Genomic DNA, 11,069 nt, shown 5'->3' with positions numbered 1-11,069 from the left:
ACAATGAACATTGACAAACATGACCTGTTCAAAAACATGTTCGTTGTTTGTGGGGGCCAGCAGGCTCTCCTCCAGCCATCAAGATTCCTACCACACCACTCCCAGAACCCCTACCTGAGCAGGCAGCAGGAAATGTACCAATAATAAATAATAGCTTGGCCCCAAAGCCTGGCAGCAGCCCTAGAACCTGAAGGGGTAGATCCCTACCACACCACTCCCAAAAAACTTACCTGAGCAGGCAGCAGGAAAGGTACCAGTAATAAATAATAGCCTGGTCCAGAGCCTGGCAGCAACCCTGGAACTTGAAGAGGTAAATCCCTATCCCACCACACACAAAGAAAATTCAAGCTCCAATGCACTCTCCCTGTCTCTCTCTCAAAATGCCAACAGCAACTGTCTCTCCCTCACTGTCTACAAAACCAGAGCTGGGAGCCCCCCTTCCCCCTGCTCTTTGCTTCCCTGTAATGAATTTGGAGCACCACACTTGAAAGGAAGACCTGCCTATCAAGATAAATTGGGCTTAGATTGGGGTTTCCAGGGCAACAGCAGGAGTTCAGACAGAGTTCAGGCAGTCCCTGCCTCTGGTTGCCAAGGGAATTGATTGCAGGTGCCAGATTGTCTGGCTTGACAAACAGCAAGGAAGGAGGCTTGCAATGTTTGTTTAGAATGGGGCCTCAGGAACAGCTTGTTCGCGAACAGCTGATTGGGCTGTTCCTGGCTTTTTTTAGTTTGTATTGCTGTTCATGCCCATCTCTACTCTCTACCTGAGACTCTGGAGAGCTGCTACGAGTCAGAGTTGACAGTTTGGGGTAGTGGTTAAGAGTGATGGGACCCTAATCTGGAGAACTGGATTTAATTCCTTGCTCCTCTGCTTGAAGCCAGCTGGGTGACCTTGGGTCAGTCACAGCTCTTCCAGAGCTCTCTCAGCCCCACCTACCTCACAGGGTGATTGTTGTGGGGATAATAATAACATACTTTATAAACTGCTCTGAGGGGGGGTTAATTTGTCCTGAAGGGCAGTATATAAATCGAATGTTGTTGTTGTTGTTACTGACCTTGATAGACCAAGGGTCTGACTCAGTATAAGGCAGCTTCACGTGTTTATTTGGGCCTCAATCTTCTCTGCTCTCCCTGTTGTCTCTTTCCCTCCAACTGCTTGAACCATTTGTATTATAAAAAACGTTCTCACTTTGATCTTCACCAGGAGTTTTTTTGGGGGTTAGGCCTTTTTTAAAAAGTCAGTCATTCCTCAAAGAGAAAGGCTGGTTCCAAGGGCAGTGTTTTCCTTGTGCCGTCATCTGTTTATCATTTTAATCATTTCTTCTTGAGTTTTTGATTAAACACACCTGACAAATTATGAAAGAATTCAATGAAGAGATAAATGAGTGTTCCACTTTGGCCTCTGTGTGTGTCCCTTCCCTGTTTTCAAAAGGCAGTGGGTTTGACTTATAACTTAATAAAGGAAGAAAATAAATGTGAACAGAAGAGTGATCTGATTGAACATGAATATTTAGCACTTTATCTCTAAAATTGAAGCGCTGGGGTATTATTATTAACTTAATTTATAACCCACCTTTCTTCCCAATGGGGACCCAAACCAATTTACATCATTTACCTCTCCTCCTTTTATCCTCACAACAACCCTGTGAGGTAAGGTTAGGCTTAGAGTGAGTGATTGGCCTAGGGTTGCCAGGCTCCCTTGATCTCCCAGCGGGAGACTGGGGCCTGGCTCTTACCTTGGAGGAGCTCTTGTGCACGCGCGCTTTGTGCACACACGTGCTCCTGCGAGCGTGATGACATCACTTCTGGGAGTGACATCATCACGCAGCCCCTATTTGGGTGCTGATCGGGCCCGTTGTGGGCCACTGCGGAGTGCAGGAATCTGCACTCGGGCCCAATCTGCGCCAAAACGGGCCCAATCCGGGCTCGTTTTGGCACGGATCAGGTCCGTTTTGACGCGGATTGGGCCCATTTTGGACCCCTGTGGAGCATGGGAGGGTTCCTGCGCTCCACAGGGGCCCACAATGGGCCCAATCCGTGCCAAAATGGACCCGATCTGTGCCAAAACGGGCGAGGCTTGGGCCCGTTTTGGCTCGGATTAGGCCCATTGTGGGCCCCTGTGGAGCGCAGGAACCCTCCTGCGCTCCACAGGGGCCCAGATCCAGGCCAAAACAGGCCTGATCCTGGGGCTGCTGTGCGTGGGGGTGCGCAGCACCACAGGGAGGCGCGCATGGAAGGTGTGCGCCCCCCCCCCCGCTGTCCAGGTAAGTGGGGGCAGGGGATCCCCCGCCCCCACCGGGGGTCTGGCAGCCCTAGATTGGCCCAAGGTCAAGCTTCCATAACAGAGTAGGAATTTGAACTAACCTCCAGGTGGGCCTGGAATTACAGCTTGCCTCCAGACTATAGAAGTCACTTCCCATGAAGAAAATGGGAGCTTCAGAAGGTAAATTCTATGGCATTATACCCCCCTGGTTTTTATTTTATTCATGTCATTTATAGTTTGCCTTTCTCACTGAGAGTCTAGGCGGATTACACAATGTAAGATTAGTACAATCAGTATCAAGGACATTTCCGTACAGTGTGCAGGCGGCGGCAGCATGGGGCAACTGAGTGGGAGGGCTAGGAGGCTGCCCGCTTAGACTGCTCCGCGCTAGTGGGAACAAAACCTGGGGTATGGAATAGACTTGGAGCAGTGGACACAGATATGGAGAATAAATATCAAAATAACAAAATCAGCCACCTTCAAAGAAAACCTATATAAAATGTATTATAGGTGGTATGTTACACCAGAAAAATTAGCAAAGATGTATCCCGAAGTACCCAATAAATGCTGGAAGTGCAAAGATAAAACAGGCACTTTTTTCCATATATGGTGGCTATGCAAAAAAGCGAAGAAATATTGGAAAGGAATACATGAATTGTTGCATGAGGCGCTAGAAGTGAATATACCTTCCAAACCGGAAATGTTCCTACTAAATATAATGCCAGATGAGATAAATAGGGAAAATAGATATTTGACACTTCACATAGTAACAGCAGCAAGAATAGTATATGCCAGACACTGGAAAAATACAGATACACCAACAAAAGAAGAATTGATAGAGAAAATCTCAGAGACGGCAGAACTAGACACACTGACAGAATTAATAACAGAAGAAAGTAGATATAATGGGAAACAAAAATGGACCCTGTTCTGTAGATGGATTGAATGAAAATATAAAATAGGGACTTAGGTGCACGCTAGCAAAATACAATTAAATGAGGGGGGGGAAGAAAAGAAATATTAGAACTAAAAGAAGGTAGACTTACAATGACAATAGCTTAGTGAAAGGTAATATAAATATGATGGAATTGTACAGATGGAATGAACTGAAATTGTACAGATGGAATAAAACATGTAACAAAAAATGTAAGATTTCGATTAATTCTGTTATCAGAGTGAACTGGAACTAAAACCAATAAAAATATATTCCAAAAAAAATAGACTGCCCCGCGCTACCGCCACCAGCACACGCTCCCGGCCGGCGCAGCAGCTGTGGGCCAGGTGCAGCAGGCGGCTGGGGCAGCGCGGGGGCAGCTTCCCAGCTCTCCTGCTGAACCGCCAGCGCTGCTGCCACCAGCTCCATGGCATGCACCCCCACCCCCCAGCACCCCCTCCAGCGCCTCAGTGCTTGAGGTGGCTGCTGGACCCGCCTTCATGGACGCACCAGCCCTGGAGGTGCCAATTACACAGGCTCTTACCATGAAATCATGATGCCAACTCCATGACAGTTTGGGGATAAACATGCCTGTTATTAGCCCCATAAGACTGTGAAGACTTTTAAACATTATGGTACTACCATAGGATAAACCCATGGAAAAGTGGCGGTATGCTGGAACTATCAGAGTTTGAAAGGCACCTCAGCTTCCAGCTCCTGTCACTATGCTAGGCAGTGAAGGAAACTGTTGAGGTAAAGAAAATGGCTTCTTTTTTCAAAAGGTACAATGAACTTAAATCCAGTCAGTGTTGGTTGTTGAATTCAACTAAGGCCTATCCTTTCTTTAGCTATCTTCATGGAACAGAACGAGGGAGTGAGGGGGAGAGGAAGAGGTGGCTGCTTTATGTTATTATGACATGTGTATACTTCCCTCTAAACATCTGAAAGCACAGAGGGTGCTATGCCATTGAGTTTGTGAAGGCTTCTTGGTTGGGGCTCATATTCCACCAGACAAAGTAAACATCACGGGATAAGGCTACTGGATACTGAGTGAACTCGTGAGCTGTCCCTGATTCACTCCCAGTAAATAAATCCTTTCTCCACTACCTGAGCAGTTGATCCAAGTATAGACAAATAAAAGGTAATATTTATGATGGAATTTACAAAAAACATATCACTTATATAAAATCCAGGCTCCTGCATTTTTTCCCCTTTGTCACATATGACCAAGAAACAATCCAGGATGTTGGCATGCAGATACGGACGAGGTCGCCTCTTAGCAGGTTTCAGTAAGGCTTGGTTTAAACCTGACCATGACCCCCTTGGAGGAGCGCAGGAAAAGACAGTTTTGTGTAGTGGTTAAGAGTGGTGGGACTCTAATCTGGAGAACCGGGTTTGATTCCCCACTGCTCCATTTGAGGCCAGCTGGGTGATCTTGGGTCTTTCACAGCTCTTCCAGAGCTCTTAGCCCCACCCGCTTCACAGGGTGATTGTTGTGGGAATAATAGCATACTTTGTAAACTGCTCTGAGTGGGCATTAAGTTGTCCTGAAGGGCGGTATATAAATCGAATGCTGTTGTTGTTGTTATTTGTCTATGACAGATACTATGACCATCATGTTTAAGAAATAGAGATTCTCCAGAAGAATCCCTCCATGTATTCCTTCTGCACTGATTTTTTAAACTCTAATATATAGAAAAATTGCAAAGGTTAAGACAGGAAATACAATCCTTGCCATTTGTTTTATTGAGAAAAAATGAAGTGCTACATTTATAGTGCAATCCTAAACAGAGTTACACCCTTCTAAACCCAATGGGACCGCAGTGCTGCTAATCCCAAATGAAAGTTGGGTTGAAATCTACTTTCACCTCTCACCAGATGTGGCCTGGCCTCTGCTGACAAAAAACCCAGGGGGGTGGGGGTCAGAAATGCAAAAAGGTCCTACTTTTCATTAGTGTAAATGCAAAACAAAAAAAAGGTTTTACTCATACTTTCATGCCACATTATTGAAGCAGTTTGATGAATTAAAATGAAAACTGGCTATTTTAAAAATGATCTTGGTAAAGCACAGGTCTACAAAAACAACAAAATACAGGGCTGAACGACAAGTCTGGGTTTTCAGTGAGTTGTGTTCGGGTTGCTAGGAGTCGGGCCCACCTCAGGTTCCCTGTAGCCTCACAGCACGTGCAGGGAATGGCTTTATAAAAATAAAGGAGAGCCCACATGGGTTTGGATTTGGAATGCAACCATGGGGCGAGGAAGGGCTTCTGCCTTCCCCCGACAAGCCATTTTTCTTCACAGCAATGAGGGGGAAGTTATTTCCCCGTTTTTGCTGCTCTGTGTGTATAGAATGCTCCATGACTGTGTGGATCAGCAAAAAGGGGGGAATATCTTCTCCCCAGTGCCGTTTCTGCATGAGGGGGGAAACTATGAAGGGGGGCAGGAGCCATTCCTCCCCTGCAGCAGCATTCTGGGACCATTTATGAAACGCCATTCCCCACAGCTGCGGTGTGGCTGCTGAATTAAAACGTTAAAACACATTTTAAAAAACCCAAACATGTAGCTTGGCCCACACTCTCTGTATGCCGCTGCTACATCAACCAACGTTTTTCTCCCTGCGTTCTGTGTGGATTTTTCATGTAAATAGAGACTGGGATGATTACATTGCTATAATGCTTGTATAAACAGAGCAGTGAGCAAAAGCAAATGGCGGGCACAGTTTGTGAAGCGACTTGGGTCACAGAGCATGCCAAATTTCAGTGTTTGTTACAGCAAGGTTTCCTCTAGCCGGACTTTAGAAACTCTGAGGCTGCCCCGAGAAATCACATTTAACTGCGGTTAAGGGTCAATGGGCTTGAACCCAGTTTGATTCTGAGCTTGTGAGCATACCTCACTTTTCCCCCCTCACAGAAAGAATAACTGATAAAAACTAATTCCCATTATAAATGATGTATGCAGGTTAGCCCGGGAAAGACCAATCCCATTACATATCGGAAGCTAAGCAGGGTCAGCTTGGTTAGCCATTGGATGGGGAACCTCCAAAGAAGGCCAGGGTTGCAGACGCAGGCAATGGCAAACCACCTCTGTTCATCTCTTGCCTTGAAAACCCCAGCAGGGGTCACACCACGAGCCTGCTGTGACTTGATGGCACTTTCCTCCACCACCACACAACTTAATTGGAGTTAGTTTTACCTCCTGGAACTTAAGACCTTTTAGGATCTCAGTTAAAGGAACAAAATCACTCCTGCTAGCCCATGTGCCTGCATTCATACATCCTAGGTCAAAGAAACTGATTTTTAAGTGCATGTCTTCACGTGAAAAAGGAAGAGCGATGAATGTAGGCAAGCCCACCAACAAACTGAGTTCATGAACATTTTATCTTAACCACAGTTAAATGTGGCATCTTTTTGTTTCTAAAGTCATTACCCATTTACTGTATGGAATTGAGATCTAGGGATGGAAGGAACCAACACTTAGCACTTTGGAAATAATTCAAAAAATTTTCATGAGACGTGTTCTTGCTCTACCCATGGACACCAGAGGCCTTGCTAAGGGCAGAACTCGGTCTCCGATCAGAGCACGTGCCCATTTAGTGATTCTCAAATTGCAGAAAAAATACCCACTAACAGACCCTGGTTCCTTCAGTAATTTGAGTTATTTGAGCCATCACCAGCTGCAAAATAAGGATAAAACCCAGTCGGCCTTCCTTAATGGCATTGTATCTCGATATACCATCCCAGATGAATTACTCCATCCTTTGGGAAGCAATGTTGACTTAAAGGAATGGGTTTACAAAGAGGATGCCCTAACTGATAAATTTTTGATCAGTAAAACAAAATTTGCTCTATGGTATAAAACCATCAAAAACGACCATACTAGAGCGCATTATCTGATTGATATCACAGTCTATAAGCTCAGGGTAGCATTTACGTCATTATGCTTCTAGTCTATGCCAACTGAGATGCTACTCAGGCAATTCCAAAAAAAACCCATAGATCAGTGTATATGTATCTGTGGAACCTCAAGTGAGGATATACCACACTGTGGCCATTTCCACACAGCTTACCTTGTTCCAGAAAACAGCAAAATCTCGCACGAAATCGTGCAAGAGGACACTGTTATCACACGAAATCGCACGAGAAGACGTGATAACAGCATCTTTTGGGGAGATTTTGCACGAGATTTCGCTGTTTTCTGGAACAAGGTAAGCCATGTGGAAATGTCCTATGTTTTAAACTGTCCTTTATACCAGGAACCAAGGGGAAAATTTCTTGTGAGTATTTTGTCTGGTCTCCATCTTCTGTCTGATTTTGAGAAACTAAATTTTATACTTTCAGATACAGACCCTTCTATTTCGAACAGGATGGCCCTCTATGCCCCGGGCTGCTAGGAAAATAAGGGCAAATGTGGCAACCAGGAGAGTAAACACCTGTTATAGATTGTTGTCTTATAAGCTGCTAGAAAACATTTGGTTTTAATGTTGTTAACTTTTACATTTTAGGTAAAATGCATTTTATAGTAATCTTATTTATATGCATGTAATTATATTTGTATTCTTGTATTTTTCTGTTTTTTAATGGTTTTGGATTGTGATTGGCCATATACAATAAATTCAAAGTACTCTTGGAAACGTGGCATCTGAATGTGATCTGAGATTTTTTCAGTTTAGTGAATAACCTTCCTGGTAACATTTTGGGGCAAATACACAACATGGAACTTCCAAGCATATGAAGCTGCATTATACTAAGCCAAACCATTAATCTGTCTAGCACAGTATTGTCTACTCTGACTGGCAGCTGCTCTCCAGAGCCTTTCATAAAACCGGTTACCAGGGGGATCCTTTAACTGGACATGCCGCAAACTGAACCCAGCACCTTCTACATAGAAAGCAGATGCTTTGCCACTGAGTCACGATCACTCCACAGCTCAGGATAAATATAATCTGCAATGCGGTATTTGTTTGTCTACAAAAATGATCTGATCCGATTGCTTTTCTCTTGTATCTCACATATATTTCATGGGAAATGTGCTTCTGTTTTTAGGCTGAACTGAACTGTACCTGGCCTGGTTACATGTTCTCTCTTCCATCAATAACAATTAAAGGTAAGTGTTGCATATGCAGTCCCAAAGTTTCTGGAAATAAGCTGATCTGTTTATATTTATAGGACAAGGCAGTCAACACTGTATGCTGCCCCATGTGACAGTAGACAAGTTTCAACAGCACAAGGGGGGGAAAGGTGACAGATCACAGGTCTGTAGTAACAGAGATTCAGGAAGAGAGGGCAGAGCAGACTGGAAAGTGTAATGAGGTGGGGCTGAGGACTTACAGCGACAGGTGGTCTTGCAGCTTGTGTCCCCAAGCAAACCCACAAAAGAATATCACAGCCCTAGGCTAGGGGATCCTTTGCAGTTCATGGGAAGCAAGCTCCCGTCGGGAATGTAAACAGCTTGGAAAATGATCTTCTCTTTGGAAGCCCCTTTGACAATAAATCACATCATCACCTTTCGCTCTGACAGTTCTGGATGGAGCTAAGTGCTCAGTCACAACCCCACTAAAGGGCCACGAAGACAACACAGCTTTTCAGCATACAAAAGACAGCGAATCTGCTTGGCCATGGGTGGCTGTTCTTTCCTGAAGTAGTGAGACATTCGGGGTTTTCAAGGAAAAAAAACAGAGAGGCACATGAAAATCTGTTTCTTTACCAAGGTACAGCGTAGGAAGGCCTAGTCCTCAGTGCAGTAGTAGGCATTCAGATATTAAGTAAGCAAAACCTGAACTGATAAGCCCTCATTTGTTATTATTATTATTGTAACTAATCTAAGAGCTGGTGTGGTGTGGTGGATATGTCTGACTAGGATCTGGGAAACCCAAGTTCAAACCCCCACTCTACCTTGGAAGTTCACTGGGTGACCTTGCGCCAGTCTCACCCTCTCAGCCTAACCTACCTCCCAGGAATTGTTGTAGGGTTGCCAGGCCACCTCAACCTCCCGGCGGGGGGCCTCCTGGCACTTACCTATTTTGGTGTGGGGGGTGCGTGCGCAAAGTATGCATGTGCGCCCCCCGCAAGCGTGATGATATCACTTCTGGGAAGTGACGTCATCATGCAGCCCGTGGGTGCACACTCACACTCCACAGGGGCCCAAAACGTGTCCATTTCAGCCCAGATCGGACTCATTTCGAGGCCGTTTTGGCATGGATCGGGCCTGTTTTGAGCCGCTGCAGAGTGCAGGAGCACTCCTGCGCTCTGCAGCGGCTGAAAACGGGCCCGATCTGCACCAAAATGGGCCCAAAATTAGCCCAATCTGAGCCAAAACGAGCGCGTTTTGGGCCCCTGTGGAGGGCAGGAGCGCTCCTGCTCTCTGCAGTGGCCCTGATCTGGGCCAAAACAGGCCCAATCCAGGTGGCAGCAGCGCATGAGAGCACACAGCACCACAGGGGAGCATGCATGGAAGGCATGCTCCCCCCCCCGCTGGCCAGATAAGCAGGGGCGGGGTGTGGGGGCGGGGGATCCCCCACCCCCAGCGGGCATCCCTAAATTGTTGTGAGGATAAAATGGAGAAGAGACTGATGTAAGCCTCTTTGGATTCCCACTGGGGAAAAAGTCAGAGTATAAATGAAGTACATAGAATAATGCGAACTGAACACATAGCAATGGCTGACAATATTTCAAATCTTTGGAACTTACTGTTATTTGGGCACCTGGCTGTGTGACTTAGGGCCAAACAAGACAGTGTCCAAACAAGACTGTGAGGATGCTGCCGCCATTTTGAAGTAATTTTAAAATGCTGAAAGGGATCCATTCTGATTGGGGCTACAGCGCGGTCGGCTGAGGTACTCATGTTCCCCCCATGCCTTTATTTATTTATTTATTTATTTATTTATTTATTTATTTATTTATTTACATTATTTGTAGTCCACCTTTCTCACTGAGACCCAAGGCAGATTACACAGTGTGACTTAGTACAGTCTTATCAAGCATTGAAAGAGCACTGTGCGTGCCCATACACTCCCCAGTGTGGCTGTTTTGGCACTTGAAAAGGTACTGGGGGAAACAAGAATGCCATGCTATCAGGGTCAGGATTGGGCTCTTGCATCATTTTTAATTTACTATAAAAGGCAGTGGTGTCCTTGTGACCATCACAACGATGTTGTCCTGACTAGTTTGGCCCCAGGTGTTCATAGAACAGAAGAAAATAACAGTAAATATGTAACTGACAGGGACATTATCCAATCAGTAGAGCTGCAAAGATCTTGGCAATGAAGAGGACTGCCTGATGTTTAATTTACACCAATATTTACACACTCTAATTTTTTGAGATCTTTTGTTCCATAGAAGTGGTAGTTTCTATTAATGTGCTATTTGGTTCTCTGGTGCTGTGTTTTGCATGTGCATGCATTTTGCATAAGGAAAAAGGATTGCATTTACCACCCATTTTATTTTTCATTGACTTAGTAGTTGGACGATTCTTACTCGAGTGTTTGCTTTCCCTTCTTTATAAACCATTACTAGTTTCAAGTAAAATTATTATTTTTTTTAAAAAAAATATTATTACGGTCAATCCACACATACATAAAAATCCTAAACTTGGTCTATGCTATGCAAGGGAATAGGAACAGGAGTCCGAAAAACTTAGAGCCAAAAAAAAGAAGAGATGGAGTGATTCCACACACATTGGATAATGCACTTCCAATCCTCTTTATAGATCATTTGGAACGGATTTTTTTGTGTGCGGAACGAAAAATCCACCTCAAATGATTGATAAAGTGCATTGAAAGTGCTTTATCCAACGTGTGCAGAATCAGCCACAGTTTGAATTTCAGAGGGACTAAACGGGCATATCTCTACAAGTCTCTGATCATGGCCAACAGTA

Source organism: Eublepharis macularius, chromosome 7 (assembly GCF_028583425.1).
Source record: "Eublepharis macularius isolate TG4126 chromosome 7, MPM_Emac_v1.0, whole genome shotgun sequence".
NCBI classification, from domain to species: domain Eukaryota; kingdom Metazoa; phylum Chordata; class Lepidosauria; order Squamata; family Eublepharidae; genus Eublepharis; species Eublepharis macularius.
This window is presented reverse-complemented; position numbering follows the sequence as displayed.